This window comes from Dipodomys merriami, unplaced genomic scaffold (genome assembly GCF_024711535.1).
Source record: "Dipodomys merriami isolate MVZ:Mamm:240054 unplaced genomic scaffold, mDipMer1.0.p SCAF_26, whole genome shotgun sequence".
NCBI classification, from domain to species: domain Eukaryota; kingdom Metazoa; phylum Chordata; class Mammalia; order Rodentia; family Heteromyidae; genus Dipodomys; species Dipodomys merriami.
Genome location: NW_027204048.1, coordinates 14,853,316 through 14,872,757, shown reverse-complemented (window position 1 = coordinate 14,872,757; position 19,442 = coordinate 14,853,316). Strand labels below are relative to the sequence as shown.

General features: G+C 45.2%; 1 protein-coding gene across 4 annotated transcripts in view; it reads left to right on the top strand.

Moving 5' to 3' along the window:
* The first annotated feature begins 16,499 nt into the window (after positions 1 to 16,499).
* Positions 16,500 to 19,442, top strand: part of Cemip2 (cell migration inducing hyaluronidase 2) — a 75,046-nt gene continuing 72,103 nt past the window's right edge. Inside the window, exon 1 of one of the 4 annotated variants that reach the window (XM_070035739.1) lies at positions 16,500 to 16,586. The gene's annotated coding sequence lies outside the window, so the exon portion shown is untranslated. Of the gene's footprint in view, positions 16,587 to 17,326; positions 17,611 to 17,978; positions 18,004 to 18,801; positions 18,903 to 19,442 lie in introns of those variants that run through there. The other 3 variants (XM_070035738.1, XM_070035741.1, XM_070035740.1) reach the window with 3 other exon arrangements.

Sequence of the window (19,442 nt, the reverse complement as noted above, 5' to 3'; positions counted from 1 at the left end):
CCCACACCAACAAAAAACAAAAACAAAAAAACTACTTTTCTTCTGTCTGTATATTTGTGGTAGTCATAATTATCAGTGATTAAATAATAATTTATTCATAGAAAAATCTGCAAGGTGCTGGTGGCTTACATCTGTAATCCTAGCTACTCAAGAGGATCGAGGTTTGAAGCCAGCCCGAGCAGGAAGTCAGTGAGACACTTACTTTCCTTTTCTTTTTCTTCCTTTTTTTCTTTTTTCTTATTTTTTTTCCCTTGGGTGGGCATGAACTGTGTGAATCTTATTTCCAATTAAACACCCAAAACCAGAAGTGGAGCAGCGGCTCAGTGGTAGAGCGCTAGCCTTGAGAAGAAAAGCAGAACCAGATCCTGAGTTCAAGCCTTCTTTAACCCCTCCCCCCAAAAAAGGGGGTGAAAAGAAAAATCTAAAGTAGCTAAACTAGTCCTGATTTGGAAAGAACTATATTTTACATTTATTAGATGGTAGGATTTGAGATGACTTAACGTAGTGGAGAGCTGAATGGCTTTTGGAGACAAACATACTGCAGTTTGGGTACCAGCATTATCTTACATGCTTTGAATGGTATTGATTTACTGACTTATTACTGATGGATGCTGTTTTCTTACTTACATTAGTTATACAGAAGGAATTTCACTCCTATCTCCACATATGTTTAGAGTGTGTGCCAATCAATCTCGTTTCACCCTTCATTACCACTTCCTTCTTTCCTAAAACAATTTCAGCCCGTTTCCTTGTTGTTTTCATAATCGCAAACAATTTGACCGTATTCATCTGCTTTAAAATGTATTTTAAAATACATTTGACCCTAGGCATCTTCTTTGAACATATATTTCTATTATTTTTTTCTCCACACCAAAAAGTGTATGTTTAAGATTAAAAAAAAAATTCTGTCACTGAGTCTTTTAAGTAGAGGTAGAGTTATACAGATTTTGCCTTTTTTTCTTTTCTTTATTGTCCTTTTTGTTCTGTTCTTTTCTTTTTTGTTTGTTTGTTTGTCAGTCGTGGGGTTTGAACTCTGGGCCTGGACCCTGTCCCTGAGCTCTTCAGCTCAAGGCAAGGGCTCTACCACTTGAGCCTCAGCACCACTTCGAGTTTTCTGGTGGTTAACTGGAGATAAGAGTCTCACAGACTTTCCTGCCTGGGCTGTCTTTGAACCGCGATCCTCAGATCTCAGCCTCCTGAGTAGCTAGGACTACAGGTGTGAGCCACCAGTACCCGGCTTTCCCTTTCTTTTACATCAAGACAGACTAAAACAAGTGTTTGCCATGGTTTGCATACATCCCATAGTCTTCAATATATTTTGCTTAGATTTGTTTTTTGTTTTTTTATTTATTATTTATTTTTTGGCATCACTCAGGTTTGAACTCAGGACTTCATTTTTTTGTTGAGATGATGTACAGGGGATTACAGTTACATAAGCAAGGTAATAAGTACATTTTGTGTCAAACTTGTTACCCCTTCCCTCATTTTTTCTCTCACTTTCCCTCCTCCCGTAATCCCCCCCCCTCCAAATTGTACAGATCATTTCCAATATATGGTCTTGTGAGTATCAATGTTTCATTGGTTCCTGTTTGTTCTTTGTCCCACCATTTTGTGTTCCCCTCCCTTCCTTAATTCACATATATACAATACCTAGGGTACCAAAATCAAATACAGTGACAATAGGAGATAAACCATAGGGGGAAGAACACACAAAGGAAACTAGAAATCACATAGTATATTAAAAACAGCAACAACAAAACATCCAGGGCTAGATTTTTTTTAAAGATAGAAGTGGTCATGATAATTGGTATGTGTACATGCCCAAATGATCCACTGACAAGACACTGATAAATGCAAATTTTACAGATAAGCACATTTTTTTCAGGAGGTAAGAGTTTCATGGACTTTCTTGCCTAGGCTAGTTTTGAACCTCAATCCTGAGATCTCAGCCTCCTGAGTAGCTAGGATTACAGCTGTGAGCCACTGGTGCCCAGCTGCAAGCACATTTTTATACCTCTATCTGTATATGTTCCTGTATGGTCTTGAACAAACTATTTAACCTAATTGATCTCTGTTTTGCATCCACAAATAACATATACATATGTGTGCATTATCCTTGTGTTTTATATATATATATATACATACATATATATTGCAAGCAATTAAGGGATTTATATAAAATGTCAATGTGTTATCCCTGTTTATATATATATATAGTAATTAAGGGATTTATATAAAATGTCAATATACAAGATAAAATATAAAGTGTCTGTAAAAGATTTTCCACAATATAACAACGCTTGTGTGAAGAAAACCATTCAAAGGCATAGCCATGGACGACCCTGCCCTCTGCACTCACTAATCTGTGGAAGTTTGCATGCAGACTAAGAACTTGGGTTTGAGGAAAGTCCCATACAATTCTTTGATGCGCATGCCTAAATGATGTGTGCAACTGATACAGTTCATGGCAAGCATCTGGTTTCCTTCTGAGGTCTGGACTTTGGGTGTACACCTGGCAGACAGCGTCCATATGACTTATCCCCAAATAAATCTCCAGGACACCCTAATTCTAGTGAGCATCCTTGCAAGACACCATTCTCATGAGCTGTCTCTACTCAGTGAGAAGGAATTAAGCACATCCTCTGCTTCTGTCCTGGGAGAGGATTCTTAGCAACTGGTGCCTAGTAACTCTGAGACTGCAGCCAAAGGCCTTCTCCTTTTGATGATTTTCCTTTGTGCCTAGTTACTTGAATAAATCATCACTGTGAGCATCGTATTCTGAGGTATATGAGGCCTTCTGGAAAAATCATCAAATCTAGGAATAGTCTTGTGGATTACTGATATAGTCTCCTCTATTAGATTTTTCTAGGTGTTAAGTATGATATACTTAGAATTACATGATAGATTTTTTTATTGGCAGTCCTGGGCTTGAACTCAGGGCCTGGGCACTCTCCATGACCTCTCTGTGCTCCAAGCTAGCTCTCTACCACTTGAGCCACAGCACCACATCTGACTTTTTCTGTTTATGTGGTACTGAGGAATCGAACTCAGGGATTAATGCATGCCAGGCAAGCACTATCATTCCCAGCCCTGAGAAATAATTTTTACAAAACTTGATAAATGATAGCAATATTATTCATATTGTGATAGCATGATGAATTTGAATAATCAACTTAAAACACCTGAACAGAAAATAACATACTAAATAATAGGTAGTGATGTGATTTTTTTTTCTTCTGAAAGCATGATCGATTTCAGTCATCTGCTAAAAGGCATGAGAAAGAAAAACAAGGTTAGCCAAATCTGATTTCCTTACAATAACCACAATAAAGACAGAGCTTATAATTCCACTAGAACAATTAGGATATTATATTAATGTTTGGACCTTTCTTTTGGGCTTGAGTCAATGAAAACTTTATAATGCTAACTAGACATCTTCTTAGAAGCCTGTGTGTGTATGTGTGTGTGTGTGTATGTGTGTGTGTGTGTGTGTGTGTGGTAATATTCAGAGTCTTTAAAAAATGTGTTCCTATCGACTTCCACTATATTTAAGGAAATGCAGTGTATTACCATTTCACAAGAGCCCATTTGATGTCAAAGCATGAGGACAAAAGAATATTTTTCAGCTAGGTGCCAGTTTCTCACCCCTGTAATTCAAGCTACTCAGGGAGCTGAGATCTTAGGATGTTGGCTCAAAGCCAGCCCAGAGAAGAAAAGCTCATGAGACTCTGCCAGTTAACTCAAAATGAAGCCAGAAGTGGAGCTGTGGCTCAAGTGGTAGGTTGCTAGTCTTGAACACAAAAAGGACAGTGCCTAGGCCCTGAATTCAAGTCCCAAGACAGACAAAAATTAATAATAAAGAATATTCCTCACTCTGGTTAAGGTAAAACTCTAAAGCTTGGCTAATCATTTAGAAAGTTTTGGGTTTTTGTTTTTGTTTGCATAGCATAGGAGGTTAAAAAAAAAACGTGATCCCAAGTGGTTTTGAGGGAGTTGTCTAGTTTTTACTTTCATCTTCCAACCATTTTCATTCTGTGTCTACTAAAAGTAGATGATAACTTAAGAGGCACATGCATACCTTGGTTTCGACCACAGTTTGTGTATTCAGTGCTAAGACTGCAGGTTTGCCTGGTACAGGGATGTGTTCCACAGAAATCCAGACCCCCTCACTCCAGCCCTTAAAGTTCCGACAGGCTTATGTTTTCTTCTTCATGGGAAGAGAGGTAAGATGCAGTCGTTAATCTTTTACTTTGGAAGGCTATCCCAGCATACTTTTTATTCCTGGGCCGCTTGAAATTTTGTGGATCTAGCAAGTCCTGAATGTTTGGCGTTTCTTGATCACCCTCCGGAATACATGCATGTATGTTTCCAAAGCCTGTGTGGGCTAGCCCCTCTTGTTCATCTAGCAAGCCAACACAATAGCACTCATGTCATGGATTTGTGTAATTTCTTTTTTGGGGGGGCAGGGAGAGGGTGTCCAGATGTCTGTGGGTTGTATTATAACCAATAGCTAAGAGGTATATAGCCTTGAGGGAAAACCAAATGAATATTATTGTATATTACACATGAATTCCAACCATTCCTGATGGGAGTAGAGAAGAACACATTTTCATGGCATTAGTGGATGTTCTTCATTATCCTTATTTTTTTCTTTTTCTTTTTGAACACAGGCCTTTTAGCCTACCTGGCATTTTAGCTCATTTGATGCTATACCATTTGAGCCACACTTCCACTTATATATGGTATATATAACTAGAGGATAAAATAATCTGCCTTGTGAATCGCTAAAAAGGATTTTTGTTTTGGGGGAGGATTTGGGTTTTTGTTATTGTTGTTGTTGTTAATTTGGCCAGGTGACAATGGCTCATGTTTGTAACCCTAGCTACTTAAGAACACATTTTCAATTCAGTGGCTGCTGCTTAGGTGGCTAAGGTCATGTAATCGTCTCTATCCAAGCTATCAGCAGCTGTCACAAGCCCTCTGAGGGGTTAAGTTTGCCTGACTGTCCCCTGTCACACAGCTTCCCTATTGCTGACTTTCCCCTGTATTCTTTGTATCTTTCTTTGGAGCACTTGTTACAATGCACATTCTATCATGCCATTATTTGTTTGTTGATTGTCTCCCTTCCCCACTTAAATGAGAAAGTAGGTACCACACGACAGACACTTTGCCACTTTTGTTCTTGCTTAGGCCTTCAGTTTATAAAACAAAGCTTGACATATAATGGGAATTGAATATAGATTTGTTGAACAAATGAATACATCCTCAGTTTTCTTGCTTTTCTTTGTCAGGAATCAAGGACTCTTGTGTTGGAACTGTGGTGAATTGTTTATTCTGAAAGCTCAGAATATTGACCCCCAAATATATTGACTTCTAGCTTCTTTCTCCTAAAGTGAAGTGCTCAGTTATATCAGCTACATTGAAAATATAGCCCCTGTGTCAAATGGAAATAGGAGTTCTTGGTTTCAAAGCTTTTGTGGTCAACTCTGTCTGATAGTACCAGCCTGTCATCTCTTAGGAGTTCTTCATATAGTGACTAACCTCAATACCTTCATCAAATGGGGTTCTGGGAGCTCATAAATCCTCTGGAAGTTTGCCCCAAAGATGGGCTCTCTGGTTTTCTGGAGGGATGAGTCATAGTTTTCTGCAGAATTTAAAGGGACTCCAACACCTTCAACAGAGGTTAAGAACTCAAACAGTTGTGAGTCATCACTCTTGCGTCTCACACTACAGGGGTTTAGAAATGGTGAGCTCTCCAATTTTCCATTCTCTCCTTTCCAGAGTGTAACCCTTCTTCAGGAATTTCTCCATGGTCACTGTTAAAGTGGGCTGTGACTACTAAGAAATAAAAACCTAAGCTGGGTGTCAGTGGCCGGTGTCATTGTCTCGTGCCTGTGATCCAAGCAATTTAGAAGGCTGAGACCTGGAGGTTCCAAGTCAGCTGGGTCAGAAAAACAAAACAATTCCAAACCTGTGAGACTCCATTCCCAATTAAGTAGCAAAAAGCCAGACCACAGACATGGCCGGAGCAAGTAAGAGTGCCCCAGCGTTACGATGGTGTGTGACTTGTTGGTGCAAACAATCTGCTCTTCCACCTCCGCCCTTTCCCCTGCTCCGTGCGTCAGTGCCTCGGCAGTACACGTCACGAGCAAGGGTGCTGCTGACAGTGTTATTTCCTGTGGAAGTGCAAGTGCAGAAAGGATGTAGGCCTGACAGGTCTCCTGTCACGCCGGCAACACCCACGGTCTGGCTTTCTGTGCACCAGGAAACATCTCTAGCTCAAGGCAAGGCCTTAGCAAGAATTCCTTTTAAGCTGCATCCTTTGCTCCTCTCAGCCTGAAAGGTTGTGCAACGTTGGTCCCACCAAGGCTGGAACATCTCTTTCCTACTGTTTTGTACTTGTCTTCTTGTTTGTCATGGTTGAATCCATTTGGCTGATCACGCCTGAACTGAGATTATGGGCCTGTGGTAGCTCTGTGTTGGAAGGGATATCAGTCATTGATGACAATCTTCACTCCACAACTAGTGGAGTATTCTTCACTAATTGGCATTGGCAAAATGGTAGTCAAGACTCCTCAGTTCAAATTGCAGATTTCTCTGGAACAATGGAGAACGAGATTAATTGACGACCAAATTATACTGAAAAAAAGTTTACTTAAGTGAAAAAATGTTCATCACACAAGCAACTGGGGAAAACTGTCTTTGAGTGCATGAAGGATTATATTAAGGGCTAGAAATTAATCTATTTAATCATATGGTAAATTTTTATATCCAAGTGAAATAAAAAAATCTGATGTTTTCACTTTTGTCATAAATCTCTTTTTTTTATTTCTTTGTAGTAACAGGCAATATTTAGATAATCTTTCCCCTCCAATTTTATCGAGGTATACTTGACAAATAGTAATTGTATATATTCAATCATATAGAGTAATGATTTTGACACACATTTACATTGTTGGATGATTATCATAATCAAATTTATAAATGTGTCTTTATCAAAAAGAGCAATCCACTAGCCATGATCATCTTTCAAAACATTTTTGTTAATTTCTTTAGAGAAAATATAGAAATGTCAAAAAAAAAGACATAGGCTGAGAATGTGGCTTAGTGGTAGAGTGCTTGCCTAGCATGCATAGAGCCCTGGGATCAATTCCTCAGTACCACATAAACAGAAAAAGCCAGAAGTGGCACTGTGGCTCAACTGGTAGAGTGCTAACCTTGAGCAAAAGACAGTACCTAGGGACAGTGCCTAGGCCCTGAGTTCAAGCCTCAGGACTGGCAAAAAAAAAAAAAAAGAGTAGTTATATTTTGTTACATTTTGTTACATTCTTGAGCAGATATTAATTATGAGTTTTCAAATCAAGGTGAGCTCACATTTCCTAAGCAGCAGTTTTGTCATCTAGATGGCTTGGAGATTCTGCAGGAATTCATTTATTCTTTATAGTTGTGTTGTCACGTTTTTCATGTCTCTTCTTTTTAAATTGGTGTGTTAATTTTCCAAATTATTATGTTAATTATAATGTTCATTATCCATACAGGTTTCATTGTGGTATTTCCATACATTCATATAATGGACTTTGGTCAGATCCATTGCCCTATGACTCTTTCTTGTCCCTTATTATTTCAACTGTTTTTTCTTTTTTGTCGGTTGTGGGGCTTGAACCCAAGGCCTGGGTGCTGTCCCTGAGCTTCTTTGCGCTCAAGGCTAGCTCTCTACCACTTGAGCCGTAGTACCACTTCTAGTTTTTGAGTGTTTTGTTGTTGTTATTGGGTTTTTTTTTTTTTTTTTGAGAGAAGAATCTCATGGGGATCTTTCTGCCCTGGCTAGCTTCAACCTGCCATCCTCAGTCCTGAATAGCTGAGCTTACAGGTGTGAACTACTGGCACCTGGCTTTCAACAATTTTTAAAACCGTTTTGTTATCCTATTTTCACACATGTGCACGAATTACTCTGATTATATTCACTCTCTCTTTATCCTCTCATTTCTTTTTATTATACTTGGTTTTTAATAATAAGTCTGGAAAATATAGAGAGCTTTTATGCAAGATGTTTTATGCAGTAAGGTACTCCTAATCTTGCCATTCCTTTCTAAATTATCCTCCTTTGCAGAATTCATGGGATTCTTAACTTTTCTAGGTAGAGTAGGTTTATACAACATTCCTTTCTAAATTATCCTCCTGTGCAGAATTCATGGGATTCTTAACTTTTCTAGGTAGAGTAGGTTTATACAACATTCCTTTCTAAATTATCCTCCTTTGCAGAATTCATGGGATTCTTAACTTTTCTAGGTAGAGTAGGTTTATACAACAAGAAGGAAGGGATAAAACCCAAGACGTAATGCATGATACTGTCACTACCTGTGATAGTTCAAGTTAAATTTTTTTCTTTGTTTTCATTTTCATTGGTCATAAGGCCTGAACTCAGGCCCTGGGCGCTGGCTGTCCCCGAGCTTTTTCACTCAAGGCTAGCACTCTACCACGTTGAGCCACAGAGCCACTTCGGGTTTTCAGGTGGTTAATTGGAAATAAGTCTCACAGACTTTCCTGCCTGGGCTGGCTTTAAACCATGATCCTAAGATCTCAGCCTCCTCAGTAGAAAGGGTTATAGGTATGAGCCACCAGCACCCAGCTTCAAGTTAAAATTTATATGCTGGATTATTCCATTTTCTGTGGGAACAAAATACTTGTACATTCTTTTTTTTGCTTTTTTCTTTTCTTTCTCTTCCTCCTCCTCCCCTCCCCTTCTCCTTCCTCCTCCTCTTCCTTCCTTTTTCTTCTCCTTCTCCTCCTTCTCCTTTTCCTCCTCCCCTTCTTCCTCCTCTTCTGCCTCCTCCTTCTGAAAATTTAGCTGACAGTTTTAGCTCACAGTTCTGGAAGCTGGAAGTCCAAGACTGGGGACTCATTAGTTTTGCCTGGAGAAGGCCCCCTGGAGGCTGCTGCCATAATAGCAGGACTTAGAAACATCTGTCAGAGTTGAGACAAAGCCAGGAAGAAGTCTGTGAGGAGCCAGATGTGCCCTTTCTGTAACAGCCCACTCCTTCAGGAACAACTAGGGCCCAAGATCGCTGACCTCAACCCCGCACCTAATCATTTTCCAGTAGACCCATCTGGTAATTTTTTTTGCCAGTCCTGGCACTTGAACTCAGGGCCTGAGCACTGTCCCTGAGCTTCTTTTGCTCAAAGCTAGCACTCTACCACTGGAGCCACAGCGCCACTTCGGACTTTGTCCGTTTATGTGATGCTGAGGAATTGAACCCAGGGTTTTGTGCATGCTAGGCAAGCACTCTACTGCTAAGCCACATTCCCAGCCCCCATCTGGTAAAGTTTCTTCCACCTCTCACATCGCTGCACTGGGGAAGAAGCTTCCAGCACATGAAATGTTTGGGGACACACTCAAACCATATCATGTATATAACAAACTCCCTCTACTCTTATGCAAATTCATCATCGAAAAACCTTTCAAATGAACTATACAACGTGTGGGTGGGGACAGGAGCGAGGGAAAAACTGGGAGAGAAAGAGAGAAGGGGTGACATTGTCCAAAAAGAAAAGTACACTTCACCTGACTTATGTAACTGTGACCCCTTTGCACATCACCTTTATAATAACAATAAAATATAGTTCAAGCTGCACATGAGTGGTTCATGTCTGTCATCCTAGCTACTCAGGAAGCTGAGATCTGAGGATCCTGGTTTGAAGCCAGCCAGGGCAGGAAAGGCCATGAGACTTATCTCCAAAGAGCTACGAAAGAAAGATAGAAAGATAGAAAGATAAGAAAGAAAGAAAGAAAGAAAGAAAGAAAGAAAGAAAGAAAGAAAGAAAGAAAGGAGGAAGGAAAGAAAGGAGGAAGGAAAGAAGGAAAGAGAGGGAGAAGGAAAGAGAGGGAGAAAGAAAGAGAAAAAAAATCTTTGAGTCCATATCCACACACAAATAAGATGAAGAGAGATGAAGAGATGCTATATGTTTTACAGTTTTACAAATAATCCAAATTAAGTTACAGTTGGTGATTCCAGTCAACTCATTTCTCTTCTTCTTAACTGTGAAATGATAACTGGGGATACAGTGCCCTTTTGACTCTTAGATCTTGGTGCCAGTAGCCACATATATGGTTGTGTGTGTGTGTGTGTGTGTGTGTGTGTGTGTGTGTGTGTTGTCATTTGTGGGGCTTGAACTCAGGGCCTGAGTGCTCACTTCTGATTTTCTGGTGGCTAATTGGAGGCAAAAGTCTCAAGGTCGGACTGGGAAGGTGGCTCAGTGGTAGAGCACTTGCCTTGCATGCATGAGGCCCTGGGTTCGATTCCTCAGCACCACATAAAGCAAAAAAAAAAAAAAGCCAGAAGTGGCACTGTGGCTCAAGTGGTAGAGTGCTAGCCTTGAGCTGAAGAGTGAGGAACAGTGCCCAGGCCCAGAATTCAGGCCCAGAGACCGGACCCAAACAAACAAACAAACAAAAGTCTCAAGGACTTTCCTGTGCAGTTGAGCTGGCTTCAAATTGCAATTCTCAGATCTCAGCCTAGTGAGTAGCTAGGAATATAGGCCTGAGCCACCAGTGCCCAGCTGGTTATGTGTGTATGTGTGTGTGTGTGTGTGTGTGTGTATACACACATATATAATATACATTATATAGATAGATATAAATATATGGATATAAGGAAAAGATGCTAAGAATATATCACAAAAGGGTTTTGTGCAAATCTTGAAAATGTTGGGGAGCATGCTATATTTTTTTCAGAAACGTGTTTTTGAGTGAGAAAAAGTTTCTCATTAATCTAACAGAAATTAGAGCTTTAAAGTCAAAGGCCCAGATATTATTCTTTCCCTTCAACAACAACAGTGTGGGCGTTTGAGCTAGAGCAACATTGCCTACACCATAAGTTAAAGCCCGTTGCCCAGGCTTGCAGTAAGCCAGCAGCCTCTGTAAGGAGCCCAGGCGGTAGGGGAGCGAGGTCGGCTGGAGGCAGAAAACTAAAGAACTAAAAGTCAGTTTGTGGCCACACAGCTGCCCCACCACGGGGAAAGGTCACACAAAAGCGTTCTGTAATGTTATTGCAATGAGCCGAGGGGGGAAAATTCTTCCAAGACTTGTAATTACAGTGAGGATGGCAAATGGCACATCAACACCTTCCTAGCAAAGCATTCGTCATCGCGGACATCATCTCCAAACTCAGACACCTGGTATAACAGGAACAAAGTATGGACAGAACAACATGAAGTCTCGATTCTTCAAAAGGATTCCCTGAGACCCTCCTAGCATGGAGACTGTTGGAAAGGATTCGTTTTTAATAACGTTGGGGAAAATTGGACAGAGAAGCATAGATGAGAGTCAAGGGACGCTGATTTAAAAGGGCATATAGTTAGAAAACGCCCAGGAAGCAGAGGCGTTGAAAGTGCTGAACACAGAAGGGCCGTACCTCCTTCCTGTCCTACTTCTTGGTCCTCTTCCTTCTCTCAAAAGGCCCTGCCAACTCCTTTTCCATCTATTTAGCACTGCTGGGCCCTGGGGCTTTAGAAGATAGGAAATAGTAGGATATTGGTGGCTCACTCCTGTAACCCTAGGTACTGGAGAGACTGAGATCAAAAGACCGAGATTAAAAGTTAACCTCTGCAGATAAACCTGAGAGACGCTCATCTTCAAATAAACCACCAAAAAGGATGGTTAACGCCTGTAATCCTAGCTACTCAGGAGGCTGAGATCTGAGGACTGCGGTTCAAAGCCAGCCCGGGCAGGAAAAGTCCAGGAGACTCTTATCTCCAATTAACCACCAGCAAAATGAAAGTGGTGCTGTGGCTCAAGTGGTAGAGTGCTAGCCTTGAGCTGAAAAGCTCAGGGACAGTGCCCAGGCCCAGAGTTCAAGCCCCACGACTGACCTCCCAAAAAAGAAGTACAATTCAAATGGTAGAACACCAGCTTTGAGCAAAAAAAAAAAAAAAAAAGCCAAGAGAGATGCCCTGAGTTCAAGCCCCAGTCCTTGTACAAAAGAAGAATAAAAGGGAATAAGTAATTTAGTAACTTTATTTTGAGTTAGAGACTCTTCAGATCCACCACTTGAAGGGAGTGATGATTGGATAAAACTGGGGTGACTCTTTCTGATCTCAGAAGAGGAGGTAAGGGGAAGGGCAGTGGTGGACACAGAACCACGGCTGCCAAGGGCAGCACACAGACAATGAAATTTTCTATGCTCTTTGGGAGAAGAATTAGCAAGAATGTGAAAGTTGGGTCACAAGGTCTATGGAAAAGGAGGCACTATCATTTCAAAGGAGTAGGAGGATGCACTGCGGTGTGTGTGTGTGTGTGTGTGTGTGTGTGTGTGTGTGTGTGTGTGTGTGTGTGTGAAAGGATGAAGTATGTTTTGAAGATGACTCCCATTTCAACATTATAAAGAAGATTCTAGCTTCCCTTAGGTATCTATCTTGTTACTTGTACCTATAACCTGGATCAAAGTCACTTCGTTGTCCAGGCATACCCAAAAGTCGCTGAGCATAGGACCTGCTTTAAAATTCTAATTTAGCCTAGTCATGGAAGAGCTAAAGAAGTTGTGACCAGAATGATCAAATAACACAATTTCCTCAGCACCTATGGGATATGCAGCAAAGCACTGTCATCTAACTTTCATGAGCGAACGACTCCATGAACAGGATACCATTATCATTCCTATTTAAAAAAAAAAAAATGACTGGGCACTGGCTCATACCTGTAATCTGGATCCGAGGATCCCTGTTTGAAGCCAGCCCTGGCAGGACAGTGTATGAAACTCTTGTCCCCAATTAAGCACCAAAATAATTGAATGTGGCTCAAATGATAGAACAGTAGCAGCCTTGAGCAAAAAAGCTCAGGGTCAGTGCCCTGGCTCTGAGTTCAGGTCTCAATTTTGGCACAGGACCAAAGAAAGAAGAAAATAAAGGAAATGAAAGAAAGAAATGAAAAAAAAAAAGAACAGGAAGGAAAAGAGAGGAAAGAAAAGAGAAGAGAAGGAAGGAAGGAAGAAAAACAAAGGAGAGAAAGAAAGAAAGATTGAAAGAAAGAAAGAAGGAGAAAGAAAGAAAGAAAGAAAGAGAAAGAAAGAATGTGATAGAAAGAAACAAAGAAAGAAAGAAAGAAAGAAAGAAAGAAAGAAAGGCAGAGAGAGAGAGAGAAGGAGGGAGGGAGGGGGGCAATTAGAGGCTGGCCTTCTTGCCCAAAGTTATCCTAGTGGACACAGTTCTAACATAGACTTCTGACTCAAAGGTCTTGCCTCTGAGCCCGTGTGCTATTTATTCTGCTTCCATATTATAAATGCACAGTAATGACCAGGAAACAAATGCCTACTTTGAGCATCCCACTTACCAGAAGCTTACTCTCCTGGTTTGGAAAGAGCAGCCTAATTGCGAGGATGTCCTATTATACGGCGTAAGTGTGTGACCTGGAGAACCACTGCCCAGATCTGCTGACAAGGAACCATCTGCCCAGCTCTACCTCTCCCCAGGTCATGCCATTTCCCAGGATGGATCCCATCCAATCGCTGGCTCAGGAAGGTTTCCAAAGGTCTGGCTGTTTAGGCCCTCTGATGGGCCATGCTAACAGCAGAGCCTCCAGTGGGGCTGCTGGAGGGTGTGAGGTAACATTGCAGTTCTTCGTCTCCTTCCCTTCCGCCTGCTTCCTGTCCCTCCTAGCACAGGTGGTGACCCCATGGGCATTCCTTAATCAACATCCTGCCATTCTGTCTCAGAGCCTGGGAAGATAGGCTAATGACATCAGTTCTATAAGCCAAAAGGAGTCTGTGTTCTCCTACTCTATTCCATCTGTAACTTCCTTCCATAATAGCTTCCTTGGATTTTTTTTGTTATAGTTATCTATACACATTTATTTATAAAATTTGATAAAAATTGTTTTTCCTCAGCTGGGTGCTGATGATTCATACCTGTAAACCTAGCTACTCAGGAGACTGAGGTCTGAGGATCAAGGTTCAAAGCCAGCCCCAGCAGGAAAGTCCTGTGAGACTCTCATCTCCAATTGTGGTGCAAAGTGGTAGAGTTCTAGCTAGACTTGAGCATCAGAGCTCAGGGACAGAGTCCAGGCCCTGAATTCAAGCCTCATGATGGACAAAAAAGAAAAAGTTTCTCCTCAAAGGTAACTATACAAAACTGTAACCCCTAGTTTAATACACTATAGTGTTTAGCTTTAGGTTCACATGAAAACTGAGCAGAAGGGCAGAAGGTAGAGATCTTTTGTATATTGATCTTCCTTCCTCTCCCTCTCAGCATCTATTTCACTTGGTTTTAGTACTTGATATTAATGGTAGAAGACCTCTTTACAACCAAAACTTTTACTAAAAGTTTCTCTGGATGTGTCACTGCTATTTTTTTTTAATATATGAGTACTTGGCAGTCTTTATTCTTTTTTTAAAAAATTGCCTGAGACCAGGGCTCAAAGTCCCTATCTGATGCTTGCTTTCTCTCAATGCTGACAATCACATTTAATTCTAATAAGCTCTTGTCTTGGGCCTAGGGCCTAAGGTTGCTCCTTTAGATTTTCTGAGGGCCAGCATTCCATCATAAAATTGGAATCATTACTTTTTGGAGCACTTAGATAATGTTTCTCTCCTTTTTCTTCCTCTTCCTCCTCCTCCTCTTCCTCTTCTTCCTCTTCTCCTTCTCCTTCTTCTTCTCCTTTTTTTCTTCTTCCTTCTTTCTTTCTTCTTGTCCTGGAGCTTGAATTCAGCAGCTAGTTCTCTACCACTTGAGGTACAACTCCATTTCCTGCTTTTTGGAGGCTAACTGGAGAGGAGTCTCACAAATTTTCCTTCCAGGCTGACTGCAAACTGAAGTTTTCAGATCTCAGCTTCGGAGGCAGCTAGGATTATAGGCCTGAGCTACCACGATTAGATAACATATCTTAACAGCAGTCAAAGTACCTAGTGTTAAGTATTGAGAAAGAAGACATTTTGTATAAAGTTCAGGGCTCATGGTTCCTGTGGTTTCCGTATTCTATTTACCACTGATTGGCAGACCAATACAATAGAAATTTATTGTCACACGTGTGGAAAAGACATCTAAACTCAGTTTCACTGGTCTAAATCAGTAACCCAGAGGAGAATTCTTTCTTGACTCTGCTTTTCTTTCTTATTACTGCCAAATTACTTCAATCAATCTCTGCCTCCAAGCTCACCTGTCTTCTTTCTGTGAAATCTCCCTGTGCCTTCTTGTTGAAAGGATACAAGCGACTGAAATTTGGGTAGAATAATTGCCCCAACTTGAGACCCTTAATTTAACGCCCCCTGCAATAACTCCAGTTTCTGTGTCTGGTAACATTTACAGATTCCAGAGATTAAAACTTGGTATGTTGGGGGGGGGTTGGAATGGGTCATTTCCCAGCCTCCCTCCCAGGGTGACAGTTCTTGCTTTGTCTTCCTAAAGCATAGTCCTAATAATATTTCACTTTGCTGCCACTAAAATTGTCCTTTGTCCCTTCCATCTGCTAGGCAGATGGCTCACGCCTGTAATTTTAGTTACTCAGGAGGCTGAGATCTGAGGATCCCTGTTGGAAGCCAGCCCAGCCAGGAAAGACCATGAGACTCTTCAACTCCAATAAGTTACTTAGAAAAAGCTGGTAGTGGCCGCTGTGATTCAAGTGCTAGCCTTGAGTACTAAGAAGCTCAGGGTCAGCACCCAGACCCCAAGTTTAACCTTCAGGTCATACAGACACACACACACACACACACACACACACACACACACACACACACACACACACACACACACACATCTGCTAGTTTGTTTTTTTTTTAAGATATATTTGATATTTTCCCTTCCTTTTCCAGAAGGGACCCAAGCTTGGACAGGCAACTGTGTAACTGTCTATAAAGTCTCAGCAGTAGACACCACTGAGGTTTGAGGGACATCTTTTCAAGGTTTTGATTAGTAGATGGGTTCTAATGTCATTTCCCAGTTTTACTTTCCAGGCACCTCTGATTCAGTAGACTGCGTGATGTGTGAATACAAGTTGTGTGTGTGTGTGTGTCCCCAAGGATTCTCATCATCAGCCAAACATTGATTCTTTTTCCACAAAGCTCTGGACCCAGACTCTCCTGAGAGGGTATCCCCCCCTTCCTGCCCGCTGAGTGCGACGTGGTTACACGACCGACTCTTTAAAAGTTCCAATGGAAAGGGTGGAAAATACACGGTCAAGAGGGCAATCCTGAGAAGGGACCACCTGCTCCGTACAGGATTCGCGGAGAGAAGTCTCCTCCCGGGGAAACTTCCAGGCCGAATGCCAGGGAGGACGGGTTTGGCCGCCGGGCAGCGGTCCTGAGCTCGGTGCGACCTCGTGGGTCTGCGGGATCGAGCCCGGCCGCGCCCTCCAGCCCCGCCCCGGGCGTAGACAGATCCCCTGGCACCGGGGTGGACCGAGGAGGGGCTCCCGGGACCCCGTCCACCGGACGGGGTGTGTCACGGGAAGGGGGACGTGGGGGGGGGGGGGGAGAGGTGTATTTATTCCCCCGGGCCCCGGGCCGGCCCCCTCGGCGCCCAGGGGCTCTGTCCGTCCCGCGTCCGGAGCAGGCTGGCGGGCTGGTTCTTTGGGGACAGCCGAGGCCCCAGCGCCCGGCCAGGTGGGGGCAGCCGCGGATCGGGAGGAGGGCGCAGGGAGCCCCGGGGCCTGGAAGAGCGAACGCGCGGGGGGGACGGACTCCCATCCATGGAGAGATGGGGCGCAGCGCCGGGGGCGGCAGATCCGACGCAATCGGGGTGACTGGGAGCGGGCGGGGGCCTCAGCCGAGCCAGGTACGCGCGACCCGGGCCCCGCAGCCGTCGGCCTGGGGCGCTGCCTGGCCCGCTCCGGGGATCGGCGGGGTGCGGTGCGCGCTCTCCAAGCGCCGAGCTCCCGCGTCCCCAGGGCCCCGCCGCTGGAGGCCGCTCGGCGTCGGCCCCGCCTCCTCCGTCCCGGAGGCCCCGCCTCTCCCTCGCGCCCCGCCTCTCCCCCGCGCCGTCGGCCGCGCGCCCAATCCTCAGCCCCGCCTCCCTCGCGCCCCGCCCCCTCACGCCCCGCCTCCCTCGCGCGCCGTCGGCCGCGCGCCCAATCCCCAGCCCCGCCTCCCTCTCGCCCCGCCTCCCCCGCGCCCCGCCTCCCTCGCGCCCCGCCTCCCTCGCGCGCCGTCGGCCGCGCGCCCAATCCCCAGCCCCGCGGCCCAAGGCAGCCCCGCCGCGCGCTCGTCGGGCCGGCGGCGGAGGCTGAGCGCGGCCCTCGCGAGTGGCGGCGCCCGCCGAGCCGGGACCTGCGCTGCTGCGGGACGCGCTCTGCACCCCGGTTCCCCCCCGGGCCGTGTCGGGGACGCTCGGCGCGGGCAGACCGGCCCGCGAGCCTCCTTCCTCTTCCTCCCGGGAGGAGAGCCGGGCGGTGGTGCCGGCGCGGACGCGAGCCGAGGCCCCCCGTGCTCTCCGGGGCTTGGGACGAGGCGGACGCCCGGCGGCGCGGAGCGGACCCGGGCTCCGCGGAGGCGGGGGGCGGAGCCCCCGCGGGCCATGGAGAGGCGATCGGGACCCCGGGACGCCGGGCTCCGCGCTCGGGTTCCCCGGATCGCCGCCTAGGGGCACCGGAGCCCGCCGACGCCGCGCGCCCGGGAGTGTGGGGGGAAGGTAAGCCCGGCCGCGGCCCCGCGCACCTGGGGAGGCCTGGCCCCCTGCCTGTCGGGACCGGGGGGCGCCGTCCGTCCCCAGCCTCCCCGCTTCCCGGGTTCGCGCCTCCGGGTTTGCAGGAAACCGCGTTCCCGCGGGGTCCGAGTCGGGGTCGGGTCCTTTTCTCTGGCTTTTCTTGGAACAATGGACCTTTGAACGTGCGTGTGTGTGCGTGTGGGGGGAGGGGGTCAGCCCCGCCGGAAGCCAGCCGGGGGGTGCCGTCCAGTGTCCGGCGTCGGCGGGGATCCCGGTCCCCCCCCCCCCGTGGGTGGGGCCGCCGCCGCCCGCGGCTCTGCCCGGGCCCCCGGGCGCCTTGGCTTCCAGATTGGGGAACTGCTTTGGCACTTGGAGGAGGTTGGTGAGGGGGGGGGGCTCGACCTGAGCTAGGAGGTCCTGGCAGAGAAGGGGAGCACCCCCAAGAGTGCAGTGAAGGCTTAGCCATACGACCCTCCATGCCCTCTGCTGGGGGGGGGGGTCTGGAGGGGAAAAGGGCTCACTGGGATGAACGCTCCCCGTCCAAGGTTAGGACCACGGGGAGGGGGGCTCTGTGTGTCCTCTGGTCAGCCTGGGCTAAGGGTCGAGGGCCTGGGACCTTGCTCCCTTACCTTGGACCTTGCTCCCTTACCTTGCTCCCTTACTAGGACCACTGAGGATGCTGCACGTGTGTGTGTGTGTGTGTGTGTGTGTGTGTGACAACTCGTGTGAGCTCTTCCCAGTCAAAAGCGTGGGGTTTAGTGGTGGGAAAGGGAGTGAGGGACGGGGAGGCTCTTTTCAGCCCATGGAAACCCTGGTTCCTTGGATAGCCCAGGCAATACCTGTTGGGGACAGCTGCTCCACATAAACACCTATGAAATAGCCCTAGAGCTCTGACGGTGCCCACTGGAGGAAGCTTGCCTTTTCTTTTCTTCTTCTCACAATCGATCTGGCTTCATATTCTTCATATTGATCACCGAAGGAAGCATGCTCTCTTCTCTTTTTTTTTTTTTTTTCCATAATGGATCTGGGATTCATATTCTCGCTCTATAATCCACGGCCTATTCAGAGGTTCTTTTGAATGTGCATTTCTAAGCCACGCCGGAGAGTGCTAGAGGCTGGTCCTCCAGTTAGGGAGTTTAGGTGGCACCGTGTGATGCTTTGTCCCACTGTGGGAATGACTCCACAAGTCTACTCAGTTTTCTGTCTGTCTGCACTGGATGGGTAGGAACAGATGAAGGAAGACTGTTTTTTGGCTTTCAGTTCAGTACGCAGGTTAGGTAAGTACAATTTGAAATGAATTCTGAGATTCTGAGCCTTCACCTGTTTACAGCTTTATCAGCCTGTGAATGAAAATTGAAGATCTCCTTTTCTGTGGTGTGTGTGTGTGTGTGTGTGTGTGTGTGTGTGTGTGTGTGTGTGTGTGTGTGTGTGTGTGTGTGTGTGTGTGTGTGTGTGTGTGTGTGTGTGTACAGAAAAGTAGAACCTGTAATTTCCATGTATGAACCTGCAATTATGTGTATGAAGTGCTTTATGAAGTTGCTGTTCTTGGTCAATTATTTAAGTAAAGTTTCCTTCCTTGGTCTAACACATAATTGAATTTTCACAAGTGTTAGGTCCAACAGGAAATCTGAATCTAACTTGTTCTCAAACAGCTAGACAGAAAACGAGAAGGCAAACAGTCCTGTGAGCCATTTTTTGAAGTTGAACAGGTGCTATTTACTGGCTATTTGCCTTTGGGCAAGTTTTTGTAAAGAAGGAGGAATCTTGTACTGGAAGGAAGAGAAATCAAGGCAGGGGAAGTACCTGTAATGGTAGTT